General features: G+C 37.2%; 1 protein-coding gene across 1 annotated transcript in view; it reads left to right on the top strand.

Annotated features, from left to right (window-relative positions):
- WAPL (WAPL cohesin release factor) overlaps window positions 1-23,446 on the top strand; it is a 92,379-nt gene that overhangs the window by 42,243 nt on the left and 26,690 nt on the right. The gene's annotated exons all lie outside the window — the stretch shown is intronic.

Raw genomic sequence — 23,446 nt, 5'->3', positions numbered from 1 at the left:
CCTTCCTACCTGCATTGCCCCCTCCCTTAGTTCATGTCCATGGGTCATATGTGTAAATTCTTTGGCTTCTCCAATTCCTGTACTGTTCTTAACCTTCCCCTATTTTGTACCTACCATTTATGCTTTTTATTCCCTGTACCTTTTCCTCTAATCTCCCCCCTTCCCCTCCCCTCTGATAACCTTCAATGTGATCTCCATTCCTGTGATTCTGTTTCTGTTCTAATTGTTTGCTTAGTTGTTATTGTTGTTGTTTTAAGGTTCAGTTGTTGGTACTTGTGAGATTGTTGTCATTTTACTGTTCATGGTTGTGATCATTTTTTCTTGGATAAATCCCTTTAACATTTCATATAATAAGGGCTTGGTGATGATGAACTCCTTTAACTTGACCTTATCTGAGAAGCACTTTATCTGCCCTTCCATTCTAAATGATAGCTTTGCTAGATAGAGTAATCTTGGATGTAGGTCCTTGCCTTTCATGACTTCAAATACTTTTTTTCCAGCCCCTTCTTACCCGTAAGGTTTCTTTTGAGAAATCAGCTGGTAGTCTTATTGGGAACTCCTTTGTAGGTAACTCTCCTTTTCTCTTGCTGCTTTTAAGATTCCCTCCTTATCTTTAACCTTGGGTAATATAATTATGATGTGCCTTGGTGAGTACTTCCTCAGGTCCAACAAAAAAGTTGGGAGACTCTGACCTTCCTGGGCTTCCTGAAGTCTATTTCCTTTGCCAGATTGGGGCAGTTCTCCTTCATTATTTGTTCAAATAAGTTTTCAATTTCTTGTTCTTCTCTTCTCCTCTTCTCCTAAGAGGAAGATGGAACCCTGGGTTTTGTGGTCTGTCTCGCTCCCCAGTTGTTCCTTCTGGTTTATCTACACGCAAATGTGGGACCACCTAGTGCTCAGCTACCACCTTGCTGTGTGTCCTGTCTTTCCCAGCTGCCCATCTCTATTCCTCCTACCAGTCTGGATGAATGTTTCTTATTTAACTCCTTGGTGGTTGGACTTGCATACAGTTTGATTTTCTGGCAGTTCTGGTTGTTTTTTGTTGTGCTTCTTTTGGTTGTGTGAGGAGGCAAAGTGTCTACCTATGCCTCCATCTTGGCCAGAAGTCAGGAAGCATTAACTTTTTCAGCATGCCAGCAGTGAGAATTTTCTTCAACACCTCCAGGGCAGGTTGTTCATAACAGTATTGAGGGCTGGCTGGAGCAACACATGAGGCAGAAAGAAGATGAGGAGGATGAAGAAAACTTCTAATAAGAACATAGTTGAAGTGATCACTCAGAAAAGTTGTTACTTGTTGCCCTGACTGTTCTGGCTCAGTGGGTCAGGCGTTGTCCAGCAAACTTAAGGTCACCTCTTCAGTTCCCAGTCAAACCACATGCCTGGGTTGCAAACCAGGCCCTGGTTGAGGGCGTGCAAGAGGCTACCGATTACACATTGATGTTTCTCTTCTTCTCTTTCTCCCACCCTTTCCCTCTCTCTAAAAATAAATAAAATCTTTAAAAAAAATTGTCACTTGCTGGGGAGTAAAGATAGGATTTGAGAGATTGGATTGGGACATATCTGGATATAAGTACATGTTTCAAAATACAGGTTTATTCATAATTTGGCAATTTTAATGCTTTTTTAAAAATATGCCATTGTATTTCTGATCACTGGCTACTGTTTCCCTGCATCCTGTTACTTGCTGTTGTCATATGTGTGCTGGTATACTTAGATCATTTCTTTTGCCTGCCTTGATTTTTGTTTAAATTCTAGCTTTTCATTCAGCTGCTGCTCATCTGCCCTCTTCAAATTGTTTTACCTTTTTTCTTTGTCTGGAAATTTACTGACCATCCTGGGATCTGGTCATTAAGATATTACTGTGAGATTCACTTTATTCTCATGGACTATATAGAAACCTGAGACATACATGGATGTGAAGTGTGAAGAAAACAGAGACTGTAGCTATTGGTTTGCTGATGAGGGTTACTGGCTGAAATGTAAAAAAAGTTAAAAGCCACGGCTCCCTATTTTATAGCTCTGAATTTGGTGATCCAAAGAGCCATTGAAGCTGAACATGTTCTGGCAGAGTCTGGATGTGGAAATGGGTCAGTTTTAGTTGGCTTTTCTTTGTCATTTCTTTCAATTTACTTATTTTAGAGAGAGGAAGGAAGGGAGAAAAAGAGGAACATTGATTTGTTGTTCCACCCATTTATGCATTCGTTGGCTGATTCTCGTATGTCCTCTGACAAGGGATCGAACCCACAGCCTTGGTGAATCAGGGCGATGCTCTAACCAACTGAGCTTACCCAGCCAAGGCTCTTTGTCATTGTTTTTATTCAACATACTTGTATACTACATGTGTTTCACTGTGCTACGTACTAGGGTTACAAAAAGAATAAGATAATTGTCTTAAAAATGCTGTCTGGTGAGGTAGAATGTTTTTGCCATACGGAAACTTTTCAGTAGTCTTAGTATTTCCTCAGTGTGTTTGTGTTCCAAAGCTGAAGCATCTATCTTCCTTTCATACAGATAGTGTTTACCTTAAATTTTAAGCCAGGTACTTAGATCAATCTGTATTACATGAAAACTTAGGAAAATGTATATAATTTTTTGTATGTAGTCTAAATCTTGTGGGGGGTTTTTTTCCTGTAGTATTTCATTCTGGAAGGATTTTAATGAGGAATGAAAGTACTATTAATATTTTTATTTCCTTTAGTTCAAGTGCCTTTAAAGTTTGAAAGTTCAAAATATTTCACTATAACTTATTTTCTAGAAAATGAAGTTTGAAATGAGAAAATATAGCCATACATTAATCAAGAGCCTGAGAACTTTGACATACATTGGACACTTAGCCAAAGATTGTGTATATACGTGTGTTAGGGTGTTTATAGTTTGGAATTTATTTTTCCAATTTTTCTTATACTCTGGTTCATCAGGATTCAGACATTCAGAAAACTCTTCTCAACTTCTCTTGATTCTCTGACGACTTTATGCTAATGATAACCACAAGTTAACATAAGATGTATAATACTGGGAGTGTTTCATGGGTGGTGACCATATTTTTTTCACCTTTAAATTTCTAGAGTCTGAAATGTACAAGGAGTTCATAAATGTGTATCTCCGGAATTTTTGGAAGTACCTTTCAGTAAAGAGTTGACATTTAGTACTAAATATTATTTTTATGTGTCTTTGGAAATCAGTAAGCCTATTAAATTTCAAAAGATTTCAGCCAGTATTTTTTTATTGTCTAATCTAAAGACTTTATTCAGATTTTACCAACTATTACACTAGTGTTCTTTTTTTTCAATTTTTAAATTATTTTATTGTTGTTCAATCACAGGTGTCTGCATTTTCTCCCCACCTCTCTGCCCCACCCTAGCCAAACCTACCTCCCTCCCCTGCATCCACCCTCCCCCTTGATTTTATCCATGTGTCCTTTATAGTAGTTCCTGAAAACCCTTCTCCCCACTATCCCTCCCCCCATCCCCTCTGGATATTATTAGATTGTTCTTACCTTAAGTGTCTCTGGTTATGTTTTGTTTACTTTTTTCTTCTGTTGATTATGTTCCAGTTAAAGGTGAGATCGTGGGGTATTTGTCCCTCACTGCCTTTAGCCAGTATTCTTCAAATATTTTTTGTCTTCGTCTCTGTCTCCCTTTGGAAATTCCAGTTTATACTTGTCCTATGTCAGTCAGCGTAAAATTATCAGGTAAAACCTGTAGTCTAACAGAATCAGCCTACTTACTGTAATAAAGGATATTGTGTATCAGAGAAACCGTGAGGCATCTTACCAAAGAAAAGTTTTTGTAGTATTTGGGGGAAAACTGGGTATTTTAGGTGAAATTTAAATGAAACTGAGGAGCAAAGTGGTGCTATCTGTGAAGGGTTCAACATCAAGTTAGGGCTGCAAAGTGGGCCCAGGGGTTCTCTTTACTTGGGAACCATGATATTAAAGTAATTGTGGAATGTTATCTCTTGAAACTCCTTATTTGAAGCTCTGCAACTCTCCAAAGTTATTTAGATCGTCCAGGGAGAGTATGGGACATTTTAATCTTACAATTTCAGCCAGCAAAGTTTCTGACAGCTTATGGTTATAGTAAATAAAGTTTCACTTCAAGTAAGCAAGCAGTTGTAGTAGTCAAAGAGAGTGTTTTTATAACACTACAGCTGTAGCATGTCCTTTGGAACAATATTATTTCCTATTGACTTTACAGCTTTTTTTTTTTTCCTTTTCATTCCAGCCTCATGAATGACAGGGCAGAGTTTTATAATTGTAGTTCATTTTTGCCTTGTCCTATACTTTAGAATCTAAAGTTTAGATGTTTAGTTTCTATTGCTACACTTTCAGATGTTTTGCAATGTCTAATCTGCTATTAACCCCAACCATTATAATTTTTACCTCTGAAAGTTTAGTTTGGGTCTATTTTATAGCTTTCTTGTCTATATAACATATTCATTGTTTCCTATACCTTTTTAAATACTATGTGGAATATAGTTACAGTTATTTTTAATGGCTTTGTCTACTAATGCTATCATCTGTATCATTTCTGGGTCTGTTTGTATGGATTGATTTTTCTCCTCATTATGAGTCATATTTTCCTGCTGCTTTGTATGGTTGATAATTTTTTTTAAAAAGATGTTATTTATTTATTTTTGGAGAGAGGGGAAGGAAGGGAGAAAGAGAGGGAGAAAAACATCAATGTGTGGTTCCTTCTCAACCAGCCCCCACTGGGGACCTGACCCGAAACCCAGGCATGTGCCCTGAATGGGAATCTAACTGGTGACCCTTGGGTTCACAGCCCGTGCTCAATCCACTGAGCTAAACCAGCCAGGGCTGTCTGATATTTTTGATTGGATGCAAGTTATTTAAACTTTTACTTTGTTTGGTACTGGATATTTCCCTATTAAGTTTTGGCTTATTCTGAGATGCACCTCTGTAACTTTTTATCTTTTTGAGGCTTGTAAATTTTAAATGGGAGACCAACCTTTAGGGTTCACCTCCTCTCCCTGCAAAACATATTACCTACCTGGCTGCCCTGAATTATAAGATTTTCTACTGCGGCTAGTAGGAACCTGAAGTTTTTTCATCCCTGGCACAAAACAGTCTAGGGACTATTTCCTTTGGTCTTTGGGGGAAGTCCTTTTCCTTGCCTCAAGTACTTTTTTTTCCACACATTAGTTCATCATTATTCAGCCACCAGTAGTTGAGGAGGATCCTTTGTAACACTCCAGAGTTTTTTTGTGCAGCTCTCAGAGGAGAGCTGTGCTCCATGAACTCTAGCCACCTTCATCTCCCTGGACTCCAGAGAGACTGCTACTGGTTGGACTCTGCATTCTCACTGGGGTAATTGTAGGGCTTACATCATGTGTTTCCCCTTCTCAGGGTTTATTGTGCTGCCTGATTTTCAGTGTCTGAAAACATTTCATAGAGTTTGTTCATTTTGTTAGTTTCAGGTGGAAAGGTAAATTTGGTCTCTGTTACTCCATCTTGTCTAGAAATGGAAAGCCTAGATTCATATGTGTTAGGAAAATGGCTATGTTCTGTATCTCTGTAGTCTAGAAAATGCTTTTTTTTCTTTGATGAGGACTTAGGAATATAATGATTAACTCCAAAATTAATGATCCGTTCTTGTTTCCTTCTCTTTCTCTTTTCTCTTCTAGCCTTGCTTTTGACTTGATCTGGAATTGCATATTAAGTTGAAATACCGTGGTATCCTCTTATTTTAGTCATAATTTATATATTGCCTGTATAAAAAACATTTGGGAAAGTGTACATGTATAAATTTGGTAGAACCAGGTTGAAAAAAAAAAAAAGAGGAAATTGTGTTAAAAAGTAAGGAATAGAATGAGATGAAGTTTAAATTCAAGCCTTCTTGTCTGATTGATTTCCTAGAGACCTACCAGAACTATAACTTTGAGCTTCTTAAAAGCCAGAGAAGAGATTGTTAGTTGTATCCCTTTGCTTTTTAGGAAGGACCATTAAAAAAGAAAACTCTTTACTAACCTTGGGCCAGGTATGGGTTATGTTTTCATCTTTTTCTGTGCCTCAACTGAGGTAGTATTGCTACTAAACCTTAATTTGTTATTGATGGTTATTAACAATATTTAATTTTAGAGTATAAATGAAGGATATCTTTATCCTTTCCCACTCTGTATTAAGGTCATATTCATCTTTTAGTACTCTGATTTCTTTCTTTTACTCTTCATTTCTTCTAGTTGCTTTGTGGAAATTAAAATTATATTAACTGACAATAATAAACAATTCATAGTTTTCCTACTTTATAAGTTTTTTGAGAGAACTTAAATTTTTTAAAATTTTTTTATTTGGAAATCATTTTTTTAAAAGTTATTTTGGAAATAATATCAAAATAGTGGAAAAGTTACAAAAATAAAGATCACTTCTTTTTTAAAAAAGATTTTACTTATTTTTTAGAGGGATGGGAAGAGAGGGAAAAAGAGAGGGAGATAGACATCAGTGTGTGAGAGAGACATATATATTGATTGGTTGCCTCTCGCATGTCCCCAGTTGGGGACCTGGCCGGCAACCCAGGCAATGTGCCCTAACTGGGAACTGAACTGGTGATCTTTGGTTTGTAGGGTGGTATTCAATCCACTGAACCAAACCAACCAGGACCTTCTTAGTCTGATCACCTTATACATATATTTTTAGTTACAGTTGACATACAATATTATGGTAGTTTCAGATGTACTATATAGTGATTCAACATTTACATACCTTGTGAAGTGATCACCACAGTAAGCCTGTCCACGTATGTAGTTATTACGATGTTAATGACTTCCTTATGCTGTACATTACATCCCTGTGACTTATTTTATAACTGCAAGTTTGTATTTATTTGCCTTTCCTCCACATCTCCTCCCCCAACCATCAGTTTGTTTTCTATACCTATGAATTGGTTTGTTTCATTTTGTTTGTTCATTTGTTTTGTATTTTAGATTTGACATATAAGTAAAATCATATGGTATTTCTCTTTTTCACTTAGTTCACTTAACATAATACTCTCTAGGTCTGTCCATTTCTTTTTTTTTTTTTTGTTGAGTAATATTGTAAATATATATACCACATCTTTATTTATATCAGCAGACACCTAGGTTGCTTCTTTATCTTGGCTATTGTAAATAATGCCACAGTGCACATGGGGTGCATATATCTTTTTGAATTATTGTTTTCATTCTCTTCCAATAAATACCCAGAAGTGGAATTTTTGGGTTGCATGGTATTTTCTTTTTAATTTTTTGAGGAATCTCCATACTGTGTTTCATAGTGGCTGCCCTAGTTATAATCCCACTAACAGTGTAATAGGGTTCCCCTTTTCCCATATCTTTGCCAGCAGTTGTTGTTGTCTCTTACCCTGATTATCCTAACATTTGCTTTTTCATTTGTTATCTCTCTTTTTTAATCAACTTTGGTAAATATAATCATTGTCCAGTATTGTTACCTAATCTGTTGTATCACTTTTGTCAGTGGACACAATAATGCCCTTTGTAGCATTTCTCTTCTGATCTAGGGTCCAGTTTAGTGTGAGGTACTCCATTTAGCTGTTACATTTCTTTATTCTTCTTTAACCTGGAATGTTGCCACAGTCTTTTCTTTGTCTTTTATGACATTGACCTCCCCTGATCCCTTTTTAAAAAGTCTTGTCATTTTTGTTTATTCTGAGGTTTTCTCATAATTGGGTTCAGGTTATTCATTCTAGGTGTGGATTCTGTGTAAGTTAATGATGTTTTCTTTCAGTGTACCGTATTTGGGGGGTGTTAATTATGATCAACCTATCAAGAGGTTGTCTATTCTACTGTATAATTATTTTTCTCCTTGCAACTAAAAAGCAGTTTTTGAAGAGATGTGTAAGACTATTCAAATACCCTATTCCTTATTAGAATACTCTCCGATTTAGATTACATTTCCTGATCTAGTGTTTACTATGCTGCTTGGAAAATAATTATTTTCCATCTCTCATACTCCCTCTATGTTTACTAGTCAGTTCTCAATACTGTTATAATTGTGAGCCCACCCTTCACCCATTTATTTATTTATTTTTTCTTTTATTAGTGTGGACTCATGAATCCCTTTTTTGTTTTTAAAGTTTATAATTTATTACTTATTTTGGGGTTAAATTTGTCTTTATTTGGCTAGTGGAACCTCTTCAAGCTGGCTCTTCTGTCCGTGTGAGATGCCATAATTCTATGAGCATTTCATTTTTCTGGCATAACATAATGTTCCAGGTTCATCTTGTACCTTATTTGCTCCAGCCTTGAAATCAGGCCAATTCTCTGAGGAATTGTTCCATTTAGAGGGATATGGTATTAGAGACCAAGATCTGGGCTCTAGATATACTTATTGCTCCTTGGCCCATTTAGCAGATGGCGATAGGAAACATGCATATGTATGCTTATACATTAACATACATTCATATATGCATACAGATTCTTTCATATGTACATATTTGTTCCAGAAATCATGAGTTCATACTATCCCCAATATTAATCCATCCCCACAGGGTTCTTTTCTTGCTGTCTGTTTGAACCCTGACTCCCATCAACATCAACACATTTACTCAGACCTATAATACATTGAAAATAGTTACAGACATTCTTTGTCCATTCCACTACAATGAATGAATTTAATGTGCTCAGGATTTCTTTGCAATCCTGCACGTGCCCCACTTTAACCCAGCACCTTACTGAGGTTATGAAGTCAAATACTATGTTCATAAGTTACTTATATTAGTTTTATCTGCCTGCCTTTTTTGGTTTGTCTTTGTGTTTTCCCTTTAATGTGTCTATTTCTCACTTGAATTACCAGTAGGTTTATTTGTTCTGGCTTGTTCTTCAGTTTTAGTTTTTTCCTCTCTTCCATTTTTAATGATTTATTCTTTTGAATATGTACAACATTAAAATGCTTCCAGAAGTCAAAACTACAAAAAGGGGTAAGTTCAGTGAAGGGTCACTTTATTGAGAGATATTCCAGCCCATCATCCACCCCTTGCAGGGTTTTCTCTGCTTTATCTTTTTTGTTTCTTTTTATATAAATTAATGCAAAATTTCTTAGTTTCCCTCATTCTTATATAAACAGTAACATCTGTATGTGCTCTTTTGCACTTTGCTTTTTTAATTTAGTAATAACTCTTGGGATCCACTCTGTTTGGATTTATAGAGATCTTCTTGAGTATGTATATTTACAGTTTTTTAAAAAGTTGGTTTTATACTACATTTTGAAATTGTAAATTGTTTCTTCTTAAGAAATTGTATATATGTATATAGGTTATATATGTACAGTAAGTCTTCAGTTAATATTGTTGATAGGTTCTGCAACTTTAAGTGAAAATGATGTATAACAAAACCAGTTTTACCATAGGTTAATTGACGTAGATAGGAATTAAGTTCCTATGGTATATCATCAACTTTAAAATGAAACGATGTTATTAAAGGACCTGCTCTGTACCAATTCAGGGTTGGCAAATTTTTTATATTCAGCACATTTGGTCCTAATTTGAGTTGGAGATTGTTCAAAGGTTGTTGTCTTAAGGTTTGGTTCAGTTGCTGTTAAGAAGTTTCAAGTTAGCTTTTAAATAGGTAGCTTACTTTTCTCTGGCTTACCAGTTCTTAGGAGTTTGTTTTTGGACTGTTTTCATCTTGTATTGTTGGGCACCAGCTTCCTCTCTGGTGGTGGTTTACCATTTCTAGACTATTGTAAGAGCATAGAAGGAATGAGAAGGGGTAGGCAGTGAATAGTCCTAGAAGACCTGGATCTAGAAGGTTACCATTTGCCCACACAAATAGCAAGAGATGTTGGAAAGTCTGATCAGGTATCTGTCAGTAAAATATTCTTAAAGGAAAATGAAGGAGATAGTGAATATTCTTTAGGCACAGGTGTCTCAATGTGTTTACAGTTTCTCTTTTTGTATTTCTCTAAGTATGATAATCCTCTCCCTAATACAACTGGTCCATTATATATTTAATGGTATTTTTAGTTGTAAAAAGCTGACACTTATTTCAGCTGATTTTTTTTTAAGATTTTATTTATTTATATTTAGATAGAGGGGAAGAGAGGGAGAGAAACATCAGTGTGTGGTTGCCTCTATCCCACCCTCAACTGGGGGCCTGGCCCACAACCCAGGCGTGTGCCCTGACTGGGAATCGAACTGGCGACCCTTTGGTTCACAGGCTGGCGCTCAATCCACAGAAACACACCAGCCTAGGAATATTTTTATCTTGACTCATTCTAATATCTTTAATAATTGTTAAAGACTAAGTTGTATTTTCACAAAGTGCCAAATACGGAATTTTGTGCTTTGTTACCTGGACTTTTCAGAGTCCAAGTTATAATTCTGAGGTAACAAGGGCTTGCTTTTATAAAACTTCTACTACTAATAATACTTTTGAAGTTATACTCACAAACAATGGAATTATAGTGTACATTGTTCTTCAGGTAGATAAGAATTGACAGTTTTCTCATAAAAATAGCAGCTGTATCTTTAAAAGGTTTATCTGTAGAATTTAATTGAATCAGGCAATAAAGAAAGATTTTTCACCTCTACTACTTCCCTTGTACCTGTGGAATACATTCTCTTCATAATGCTTTGTGTTATGTCTAGTTCTTAGCAGTACTGACAGTCTTGGTTTTAGTTTAGCAATATTGGCAGTTTTCCCTCCAAATAATTTAGTTCTCTGAATATTTTTTTTAATTTTTTTTAGATTTTAATTTATTTGTATTTAGAGAGAGGGGAAGGGAAGGAGAAAGACAGGGAGAGAAACATCAATGTGTGGTTGCCTCTCGAACTCCCCATATTGAGGACCTGGCCTGCAACCCAGACATGTGCTCTGACTGGGAATTGAACCAGTGACCTTTTGGTTCGCAGGCTGGCACTCAATCCACTGAGTCATGCTAGCCAGAGTTAGTCCTATGAATATTTAACAAATTATGAAATTTTAAGTTTATTTTTGTCATAGTTTAGAACATTTTGAGATTGTGATTATGCTCAAAAGTTCTAAAGAGCTAAAAGTTACCTTAATCTTTGTAAAACTTTTCCCTCAAAATTCCTCAGTGTCTAACACCCGTCTTTAAAACAAAATTTCTTAACAGGTTTTTAAAAGGCCAAATACAGATTAATTTTCCCTTTTGGATTGCCATCCAAGTGCCATGCATACTTGTACATTGCAGCCCTTTTCTTTTTTCAGAAGTCACTTAGTTGTAGAGCATGCTGACTGAATGTTGGTGAGAGTGGCTGTTTTTATGATATCTTGAGTGGATAAATCCTGATCAGCATACTGTATGTGTCCTCATTTAGTACAAAGTCTTCGAAATTCAAATCAATTTGGTAATGTTTAAAAATTTCACATGACTTAAAAGGGGTTATTTTAATTTTTTACCCTTTTGGGAACCAGTTTAACGATGGATAGCATAATACTGCCATTTTTTTCTTAGCTTTTCATGAAGGAACTCTTCTTTCCTTTGCTTTTTAATTGTGATTTGACACACCAATTTGTTAACCACAGCCTTGGCATTATAATAGTAAAAAACTGATTTTTATCCATTATTTTGATAGAAACTGCATTCTCTTTCATGGATAAATGCTTAATAAGTCTGTCATTGACATATTTTTTACTTAGCTGTAATAGAATGTTAAGATTGTCTTTCTTGTCATACCCTGGGTAATTGAATAGTAAGGAATAGTATGTTTAAGATGCCTAGGACTGAAACATGTTATAATGATTCCAAATCTTAGTAGAGTATTCCTAAAGAGCTTTTTTCTAATTAATTTATTCTAAATAATTCTTCTCATTAGATTGCAGGATAAACAGAAATAACAAATATTTTAACACAGAAAATATAAAGAATCTGGTTAATATGAAGTGTCTGCTTTTTAAACCAGAATAAAATTAAAGAGATTAAAGATAAGCCTGGTGGTGCAATCAGAATGACCCAATTAAAACTTAGCTAGGTTGTTGAATGGTAAGGATGATTTTCATTTTCCATGAAAAGTTGACTACTTTTTTCTTGCAGATACTGTACACAGTAACTTTCACTGAATGACATTAGCATGTGACATAGTGTTGTGATTTTCATATTCAATTCATTTAGGTACGTGAAAATTGTCACATCGTTTTGGAATAATGTAAAGATCTCAGAGTCTGTCATTGTCATGTACCTGTGTCCCCCTCTCCCAATGTGTATTAGCCACATTCATATATGGTTTTTATCTAATTTTTTAGATAGTAGGTTGTGTCTTCACTCCTCCCTTTTCCTATAATAAACCTTATATTAACTATGTACAACTTTCAATTAGTAGTCAAAAGTTTTTGGATGTACTTTCTTTCAGATTACTTACTAGCATTAAAATGGTAAAAACATCATCAAAAACATTAACAATAATAGGTCCTGGCTGGGCTTAGTTAGTTAGAGCATCTTTCTAATACACCAAGGTTGCAGGTTTTATCCCAGCTCAGGGCACATACAAGAATCAACCAATGAATGCATAAATAAGTGGAACAAGAAACTGATGTTTCTTTTCCTCCTTCTCTCTCTAAAATCATTAAGTAAAAAAATTTAAAAACTTTAATAGTATTACTAAATAGAGTAAACAGAAAATTCATCGAATGTGTCCTTTTAATATAACTTATTCAGTTATCCTCTACACAGTTTTCAAGGCCTTTTGAAAAAAATTCATGTGATACCCTCTTAAGAAAGTTTGAGTGACAGGCCCCTGTGCCAAAATGGCTGCAAGGCTTCTCATTTTTTGAGTCCAGTTAGCCACAGGAGCCCTTCTTTTAGTAGGTATCTTTTTCCCCTTCAGTATTCACAGGGTTCATCCATATTGTAGCATATAATAGGATTTCCTTCTGTTTTATGGTCAAATAATACTCTGATGTGTGGCTGTATCTCATGTTTACTTCATCCATTCATCTGTTGACCAGTTAGGTTGTTTCCACTTCTTGGTTATTGTGTTAAAATGCTGCATTGAACATGAGAATGTAGATATATCTTTGAGATCCTGATTTCAATTCTTTTGGATAAATACCTTGAATTAGGAACGCAACATTATGTGGTGGTTCTATTTTTAATTTGGGGGGGGACCTTTATACTGTGTTCCATAATGGCCTCACCATTTAAATTCCCACCAGCAGTGTTCAAAGAGAACCAGTTCTAATTTTTCTGCATTTTTGCCAACACTTGTTTTTTACTGTTTTTTTTTAACATTGTGATGTGATACTGTGATTTAAAAAAAAAAAGGTTTTATTTATTTTTAGAGAGAGGGGAAGGGAAGAAAAGAGAGGGAGAGAAACATCAATTGGTTGCCTCTCACATGCCCTAACCATTAGAGCCTGGCCCACAATCCAGGCATGTGCTCAGACCAGGAATTGAACTGGTAACCTTTAAGTTTGTGGAACAACACCCAATCCACTGAGCTACTCCAGTCAGGCAGGAGTCATTGTGATTTTGATTTGCAGTTTTTTCTTTTTCTTTTTAATATTTTTTATTGATTATGCAATTACAGTTGTCCCATTTCTCCCCCTTTATTCCCCTCCACGCTGCACACCATCTCCCACCCACATTCTCCCCCTTTAGTTCATGTCCATGGGTCATACATATAAGTCCTTTGGCTTCTACATTTCCTATACTATTCTTAACCCCCACCCTTGTATATTTTCTACCTACCATTTATGCTACTTACTCTCTGTACCTTTTCTTCCTCTCTACTACTCCCACTCCTCCACTGATAACCCTCTATGTGATCTCCATTTCTGTGATTCTGTTCTTGTTCTAGTTGTTTGCTTAGTTTGTTGTTGTTTTTGTTTTAGATGTGGTTGTTCGTAACTGCGAGTTTATTATCATTTTACTGTTTATATTTTTTATCTTTTTCTTAGATAAGTCCCTTTAACATTTCATATAATAAGGGCTTGGTGGTGATGAACTCCTTTAACTTGACCTTATCTGAGAAGCATTTTATCTGCCCTTCCATTCTAAATGATAGCTTTGCTGGATACAGTAATCTTGGATGTAGGTCCTTGCCTTTCATGACTTGGAATACTTCTTGCCAGCCCCGTCTTGCCTGTAAGGTCTCTGGAGAAATCAGCTGACAGTCTTATGGGAACTCCTTTGTAGGTAGCTGTCTCCTTTTTTCTTGCTGCTTTTAAGATTCTTTCCTTATCTCTAATCTTGGCTAATTATGATGTGCCTTGGTGTGTTCCTTCTTGGGTCCAACAACTTCGGGACTCTGAGCTTCCTGGACTTCCTGGAAGTCTATTTCCTTGGCTAGATTGGGGAAGTTTTCCTTCTTTATTTGTTCAAATAAGTTTTCAATTTCTTCCTCTTCCTCTTCTTCTTCCGGTACCCCTATGATTCAGATGTTGGAACATTTAAAAATGTCCTGGAGGTTCCTAAGCCTCTCATCATTTTTTTTGAGTTCTTGTTTCTTCATTCTGTTCTGGTTGAATATTTCTTCTGGTCCATGCTGTTGATTTCAGCTCCATTTTCTTTCCTGTCACTGTTGGTTCCCTGTACATTTTCCTTTATTTCACTTAGCATTGCCTTCATTTTTTTAATCTAATTTGCGACCATATTCAACCAGTTCTGTGAGCATCCTGATTATCAGTGTTTTGAACTGTGCATCTGATAGGTTGGCTGTCTCTTTGTCTCTTAGTTGTATTTTATCTGGAGTTTTGATCTGTTCTTTCATCTGGGCTATTTGTTTTTTTTGTCTCAGCGCACCTGTTGCCTAGTAAGGGGCTGAGCCTGAAGTATTCGCTAGGGTGGGGCAACCCACTTGGCTGTGCTGGGTCTCTCTTTGTGTGGGGGAGGGGTCCGATAGGGAACAACGCCGCTTGCTCTGCTGTCTGCCAGTTTTCAGTCACTTCCCCCACTACCCACAATCAAATTGGACCCTTCTTGTGCTGCTTCCCAGGTGTGTGGGTTTGTGTATGTTTTAGGAGCCTGTGGGTCTCTCCAATGAACTCTCCTGTGAGGCTGAGAGTTTATCCTGCTGCTGCCTCAACCACCACAGGTGTTTTCAATCAGAGGTTTGAGGCATTATTTCCAGGAGCGGGAACCCTGGGTTGTGTGGTCTCACTCTCCAGTTGTTCCTCCCAGTTTATTTGCACTCGAATGTGGGAGCACCCGGTCTTCCAGCTGCGGCCTTGCCACAAGTCATCTTCACCAGGCTGCCCGTCTCTGCCCCTCCTACCAGTCTGGATGAATGTTTCTTCTTTAACTCCTTGGTTGTCAGACTTCCATACAGTTCAATTTTCTGTCAGTTCTGGTTGTTTTTTGTTTTTAAATTCGTTGTTGTCTTTCTTTTGTTTGTACAAGGAGGCACAGTGTGTCTACCTATGCCTCCATCGTGGCCGGAAGTCTTGAAATCTTTTTTTTCTTTTAAAATGTATTTTATTGATTATGCTGTTACAGTTGTCTCAATTTCCAACGCCCCCTCCCCGGTACACCCATTCCTTCCAGCGATCCCCACCCCCCGTAGTGCATGTCCATGGGTTATGCATATAAGTTCTTTGGCTTCTCCATTTCCTACACTGTTCTTAACATCCCTCTGTTGTTTTGTATTTACTGATTGGTACTTCTTAATCCCTGCACCTTAACCCCATTCTCTCCCTTCTGCCTCCCAACTGATAACCCTCCAATTGGTCTCCATATTTGTGATTCTGTTTCTGTTCTGCTTTGTTTGGTTTTTGAGATTCAATTGTTGATAGTTGTGAATTTATTGCCATTTTAATGTTCATAGATTTGATACTCTTTTTCTTAATATAATTTCCTTTAACATTTCATGTAATAATGGCATGATGATGATGAACTCCTTTAGCTTTACCATCTTTGGGAAGCACTTTATCTTCCCTTCAATTCCGAATAGCTTTGCTACAGCCAAGAGTAGAGTAATCTTGGCTGTAGATCCTTGCTTTTTATCAATTTGAATACTTCTTTCCAGTCTCTTCTAGCCTCAAAGTTTCTTTTGGGAAATCAGCTGACAGTCTTATGGGAACTCCCCTGTAGGTAACTAACTACTTTTCTCTTGCTGCTTTTAAGATTCTTTCTTTAACCTTTGGCATTTTAATTATGATCTGTCTTCATATGGGCCTTTTTGATTCCAACTTGTTTGGGACTCTGTCCTTCCTGTACTTGTATGTCTATTTCCTTCACCAAATTTGGGAAATTTTATTTATTTTTTCATTATTTTTTTCAATTAAGTTTTCAATTTATTGTTCCTATTCTCCTTCTGGCACCCCTATGATTTGGATGTTGGAATGTTTGAAGATGTCCCAGAGAGCTTCTTAGCCTATTGTAGTTTTTTTGAATTCTGTTTTGAATGTCTTTTTCTTTCTTACATTCCAAATCATTGATTTGATTCTTGGCTTCATCCCCTCCACTGTTGGTTTCCTGCAGATTTTCCTTTATTTCACTTAATGTAACCTTCATTTCTGCCTGGGTCAGAAATGCTGTTGAAGAACCCAGTGAGTTCTTTGAGCATCGTGATACACCAGTGTTTTGAACTCCTCATCTGATAGGTTGCTTATCTCTATTTCTTTTGGGTTTTTTTCTGGAATTTTGTTCTCTTTTTTCATTTGGAGCATATATATATTTGTCTCTTAATTTTGGCAGCCTCCCTGTGTTTGTTTCTGCTTTGAGTCCCTGTCTTAGTAGGTGGCCTGTTGTAGAAAAGCACACCTGTAAGTTGTATGGGGCGGAGCCTTAGGTAATGGCCACCTGTGGCTATTCCATTCTGTGGCTCTGTGTGGGGGCAGGCTCAGAGAGGGGACCCACTGCCTGGCCTCTGGAGTTTAGCCTGGTAGGAAGCTGTCTCCCCGCATTTGCCCTGATGCTAGTTGCTTTAATTTCTCCCCGTATGCTACTAGTGCCCTTTTATCTGTTGTCCTGGTGCAGAATTCCAGAGGGACTGAGTCTATGTAAGTCAGTTATGGGCCCTTTAAGAGGAGTCTCCCGAGAATCCTGCAGTTTTTTCTGTTGTGTCAGTCCCCACTGATTTTTACAACCAGAAGTTATGGGGACTTAACTTCCTGGTGCTAGAACCCTGGGCTGGGTGGTCTGGTCTGGGGCTGAGATACCTTGCTCCTGAGGTATCTCTCCCGATTTTTATCCACCGCATGTGGATGTGGGACTGCCCATTCTGTGTCTCCGTGCATCTTGGCACCACTCAGCTGTGCTTCTCCACCTCTTTGCATCTCAGCTCCTTCTACCCATCTGGATTAATGTGGCTTCTTTAAATCTTTGGTTGTCACACTTCTATTCAGCCTGATTTGTGATTCTGGGTGATAATTTGTTTTGTAGTCTAGTTGTAATTTTTTCTGAGTTGTGTGAGGCATGTTTATATCTCCATCTTGAGCAGAAGTCATCTAATTTGCATTTTTTCTTTTTTATTTATACAAGAAAATTATTAGACTAGATAAAACCAAACTAATGCCATGACAGTGGGCTGGCAAGTCAGTTTCTTCTGGGTTGAAGGGAAAACCTAATTGAAAAATGCAGACTGATCTGAAGGAGGTGTCTGGGGGTGGGTGGTGTGTGCCTGTCCTCAACTTTGGTTCTGGCAGTAACGACCCCAAGGAACTAGACGAGTAGGACAGGAAACCAACCGATCAGGTATATTCTCTTAGTGGCTGCTGGTTGGGTACCTTGGACCCTCCCCTGCTGTCTCGCCTTCCTCCTTTTGAGGCCCTGTTTCCTCCACGGGTCTCTCCAGGATCTGGCATTCTTTTAGCTCAAGCGTGGTGGGCTTCTTCATGGCAGCAAAGCGCTCTGCCCAGCTGGCTGTGAATTTGTCAATAGCCTCATGCTTCTTGATGAGCTTCTTCACATTATCCACTGTGTTTCCAAAGTCCCGGCTGGCCAGGTACAGCTTCAGCCACAGAGGTGTACCGAGAGAACTGGCACACTTCCAGCAACATGCTCAGCTGCTCCCAGCAGGCCTCCCACTTCTCCTTTATCTCCTTCCTCCTGGAGTTTCTCTGTGATCTCCTCGGAGGACTGGTGCTGCCGCTGCAGCAGGGACTCACCAAGCTCTAGGCAGGTATTGATGTTCTTTGATGTGCATTTTTCATAATGATTACTGATGTTGAACATTTTTTTCATGTATCTTGTTGGCCCTTTGTCTTCTTTGGAAAAATGTAAGTCCTTTGCTCATTTCTTGTTTTTTTCTTTTGTTCTTTTCTTGCCGCTGAATTGTGGGACTTTCTTTTTTAGTTGACCCTTGAACAACGTGGGAGTTTAGGGGTGCTGACAGCACACACCCTCTGCAAGTCAGAAATGCACATGTCACCTTTTTTTAAAAAAAATTTTATTAACCTTGGGGGAGAGAAATTTTGTTGTTCTACTTATTCATTGGTTTCCACCTGGACTTTTCTCCAACCACTTGAACTCCTCAGCCTGTATAGAAATCCACATACAACTTTTGACTCTCCAGAAAACTATAGTCAGGACTTGGCATCCATGGATTCAGCCAACTGTGGATAGAAAACAGTGTTTCAGTCTAACAGGTGGGAATTTGAAAATACTGTGTTTGATCCACCGTAGATTCAATCTGGTGTTGGTTGATCTGCAGATGCAAAACTCTCAGATACAAGGGCCAACTGTATTTATTGAAAAAAATTGTGTGTTAGCAGACGTGTGCAGTTTAAACCCATGTAGTTCACAGGTCTACTATATTTTGGATAGTAACCCCTTACCAAATATAATGGTTTGGAAATATTTTCTCCCATTCTGTAGGTTGCCTCTTCACTCTTTTAATCTTTTCCTTTCCTGTTCAGAAACCTGTTAGTTTGATGTAGTCCTACTTGTCTATGTTGCTTCTGTTGCTTACGCTTTTGGTGTCATTGCCAAGACCATTGTTACCTATCTTTTCTTGCATTTTCTCTAGGAGTTTACAACTTCAGGTTTACTGTTGAATTCTTTAATCCGTTTTGAGTTGATTTTTGTGTAATCCAATTTCCCAGCACCATTTTTTTTTTTTTTTAATTTTTAGAGAGAGGGGAAGGGAAGGAGAAAGAGGGGGAGAGAAACATCAATGTGTGGTTGCCTCTCACACACCCCCTACTGGGGACCTGGTCCGCAACCCAGGCATGTGCTCTGACTGGGAATCGAACCGCCAATCCTTTGGTTCACAGGCTGCACTCGATCCACTGAGCCTCACCAGCCAGGGCCTCAGCACCATTTGTTGAAGAGACTATCCCTATTGTGTAATTGGTCTTGGCACCCTAAAATAAGATCATTTGACCATATATATGTGGATTTAATTCTGGGCTCTCCATCATGTTCCATTGGTCTGTATATATCTACAATACCTTTATGCCAGTACCTTACTGTTTTGATAACTGTAGCTTTGTGATATGTTTTGAAATCAGGACGTGTGAGTCCTCTAAGTTTTAAAGGTGTTTTTATTATTTCTCAAGTTTGTTTTGGCTACTTAAGGTTGTTTGTGGTTCCATATGAATTTTGCTTTTGTTACTATAAAAAATACCATCGATAGTAATACATTGTATCTATAGGTCACTAGATAGTGTGGACATTGTAACAAAATGTTTTTGCAGTCCATGAAAACAGAATGTCCTTCCATTTCTTTGTGTCTGTAGTTTCTTTGTAGCTTTGTAGCTGTCAGTATATGTATCTTTGGCCTCCTTGGTTAAGTTTATTCCTAAGCATTTTATTCTTTTTTTTTTAATCCTCACCTGAGGACATTTTTATTTGCTTTTTTAGAGTGAGAGAGGAAGGTAGAGAAGAAGCATTGATGCAAGAGACTCATTAATAGGTTGTCTCCTCATGCACCCTGACCAGGGATCGTATGCACTTGGACCAGGAATGAACCTACAACCTAGGCATGTGCCCCTCGCAGGAATTAAACCTGCAAACCTTTGGTTACGGGATGATACTCCCACCACTGAGCCACAGTAATCAGGGCTGCATTTTATTCTTTTTGATGCTATTGTAAATGGGGTTTTATTCATTTCATCTTTTGGATTGTTTTTTTGTTATATAGAAATGCAGCTGATTTTTATATGTTGATTTTGTAATGTACAAGTTTACTGAACACATTTACTAGTTCTAAAAGTTTTTTTGGTGTGTGTAATCTTTAGGATTTTTAACAAGAGATCATATTATTTGTGAATAGAGAAAATTTTACTACTTTTTGTTTTGGATGTCTTATTTTTTTTTCTTGCCTAATTGCTTTTGCTAGTATGTCCAATACTGTCTATGTTCAAGAAAAGCAGTGAGAGGGTGTATTTTTCTTGTTCTTGATGTTAGAAGAAAAATTTTTAGTTTCTCATTGTTGAGGGTGATGTTAATTGTGTTGTGGGATTTTTTATATATGCCCTTTATTATTTTGAGGTAATTGCCTTCTATTCCTTGTTCATTGAGTGTTTTTATCATGAAAAGGTGTTGAATTTTGTCAGTTGATACTTTTTATATACCAGTTGAGATGATTGTGTGATTTTTGTCCTTCTTTCTGTTAATGTGGTTGGTTGATTTTCATGTTGACTCTTCTCTGCATCCTAGAGATAAATCCCACTTGGTCATGGTGTATGATTTTTAAAAATATTTTATTTATTTTTAGAGAGAGGAGAAAGGAGGAAGAAAGAGAGAAACATCTGTGTGGGAGAGAAACATTGATCAGTAGCCTCTCACTTGCCCCTAACTAGGGATCTGGTCTGCAGCCCAGGCAAGTGCTCTGTCTGGGATTTGTACTGGCAGCCTTTGAGTCCACAGGCCAGCACTCAGTCCACTGAGCCACAACAGCCAGAGCATGGTGTTTGATGTTTTTTTTTTTTAATGTGCTGTTTAATTTGTTCTAGTATTTTGTTGAGGATTTTTACATTTGTATTCATCAGGGATATTATCCAGGACTTTTGAGCTGAGTTAGAATACTGTATCACACAGTCTGCTTCTAATGGTATTAACACAGTGTTTTCATGTCAGTTACTCTTATTTGTTTATTGCAGTCCCTCTGTTAGTTTCATATATTCTAAGTTTCTTATGAAGATGCTGTACTCATACAGAATTGTATATGATCACATAGTAATTGTTATCATTAGTATTACCAATAATAATTAATTCTTGTATAGCACATACTGTTTCAGGCAGTCTCCTAAGTGTCTGACATATATTTATTTAATCCTCAAAAACAGTGCATTGTAGTACGTGCTGTTATTAACCCTGTTTCACAGGTGAGAAAAATGTTGAGTGACAAGTAATAGTAGAGCTTACTATTTATTTGGATTTTATTTTTATTTTTTTAAAGATTTTATTTTTAGGGAGATGGGAGGGGAGGGGGAAGAGAGGGAGAGAAACATAATGGGTTTCTCACATGATAGGTTGCCTCTCACACACCACTGAGGACCCAGCCCACAGCAACCTAGGCATGTGCCCTGACTGGGAATCGAAACAGCAGCCTTTAGGTTCTCAGGCTGGCACTCAATCCACTGAGCCGCACCAGCCAGGGGTGGATTTTAATCTAGACATCTGGTTCCTGAGTCTGCTTTGTTGACTGTTTGGTGTGTTGCTACTTACAATTAACCAGAAGGGTGTCAATTTAGTATATAACCTTGACCTGCTTTGGTATTTTGTTTACCTCTGGAACCAGGTAACCTTTTTATTCCAAAGATTTCTTGAAATCAGTGCTTAAAAAAACGTGCTTGAGGTTTGAGGCACCTATTCTTTCCAAAAGTTGGTTATACCTATGCTTCAGGTATTATAGGTTGTTTAAATGAGGGATCTCTCAACTAGTAGGCATATAGGTTATACAGCATATGCTTGAGTGCCTATGTGGTTGTGCTTCAAGAGGCTTAAGTTATTGCATGAGTGCATAAATTACTTTAGATTACTAATGCATCATCACTTTATGCAAACATTTTGCACAAGAATAATGGGTCTATATACTGAATACAAATGAGAGACTTTGTGCTTCATGTAAGTTTCACAGGAAGATTCCTTTTAACATTAAGATTTCCTAACACATTTAGCCCTGGTGGGTTACTTGGTTGGAGCATTGTCCTGTACACCAAAAGGTTGTGGGTTCAGTCCCAGTCGGGGCATGTACAGGAGGCACTGATCAGTGTTTGTTTCTCACATTAATGTCTGTCTGTCTGTCTGTCTGTCTGTCTCTCTTTGTCTACCTCTTTCCACTTCTTTCCCTCTCCTCCTTTTCCCTCTCCCTTCCACTCTCTAAAATCAATAAAACATATCCTCGGGTAAGGATTAAAAAATTTTCTTAACACATTTAATATGTGAATCAGTTTTAACTTTATCTTTTAAATACTAGTTCTTGTGGAATTTTCAGTTATCTTGATGTCATAACATGGTTATTTTGAAGATATATTTGTATAAAAAGATAACTTTGTATGAATCTTAATTAGTTACATTAGTTTGCTGCAGGGTAGTAAGGGAAAATGGCTAATTTTTAATTTATTATTTTTTAAAGAATTTATTTATTTTTTTAGAGAGGGTAAGGGAGGGAGAAAGAGAAACATTGATGTGTGAAACATCAGTTGGTTGCATACCCCCAACTGGGAACCTGGGCCACCTTTTGGTTCACAGGTCGGCACTCAGCCCACTGAGCCACACTAGCCGGGGCAGGTGGTTAATTTGTTAATATAGATTTTTCCCAATCTTAAAGTATATTTCTCCTCTTGTACTCTTTTTTTTTTTTGTACATAGTGCTGAAAATTTGATTATTGCACTCTTAATAAAGACAGAAAATCTCTAATGAGATTCTAACCATTTATTTGAAGATTAAAGGACAAATTTTAATACTACCTTTGTAAAGGATGGATAAAATATTTTTGCTCTTTGTTTAATCAGTCTCCTTTGAAAGTAAGGATTTGTACCTTTTATACAGGTTAAATCCTATGGATTTGGTTATACCAGCTCACAGTTCTCCTCAGTTCTGAAATTCAAATTATTAAATTGAAAGTTTTTTTCATTGTTATAGTAATTGATTTACCATCAAATTACCCTAAACTGAGGTGAGGCAGTATCCTACTTAGTGTAAATATGTGTACATTTTCCTGCAGAAATCATAGATGCTATTATATAGTACTGCTTTAAAATATATATTTTATAACATGTGGCATATGTACCATATTTACCTTTATAAAATTTGAAAACTTTTGAATAATGGCACTCATCTGGCCACAACATTTTCACTTAAATGAATATCGGCATTTATCACTTGTCAAAAGCTGCCTGATTTCCATGGTTGGAGGAATGTGGGGTGAATCAACAGCATGAGGAATGACGAACATGTTCAATGAACTGTATTGATTAAGTTAGTACAAGCCTGGCAAGAGTTTTAATTTCTTCTCTTGGATGGTAATAGTTGTTCAGAATATTGATGGTCAGTTTTGTGGCAGAATACCACAGTGACTCCATCAGGCATAGGCGTGGGAGTATGGTGGGAATACAAGCCAGATACTTTATAACCTGCTCTGGCTA

This window comes from Desmodus rotundus, chromosome 4 (genome assembly GCF_022682495.2).
Source record: "Desmodus rotundus isolate HL8 chromosome 4, HLdesRot8A.1, whole genome shotgun sequence".
NCBI classification, from domain to species: domain Eukaryota; kingdom Metazoa; phylum Chordata; class Mammalia; order Chiroptera; family Phyllostomidae; genus Desmodus; species Desmodus rotundus.
This window is presented reverse-complemented; position numbering and strand designations above follow the sequence as displayed.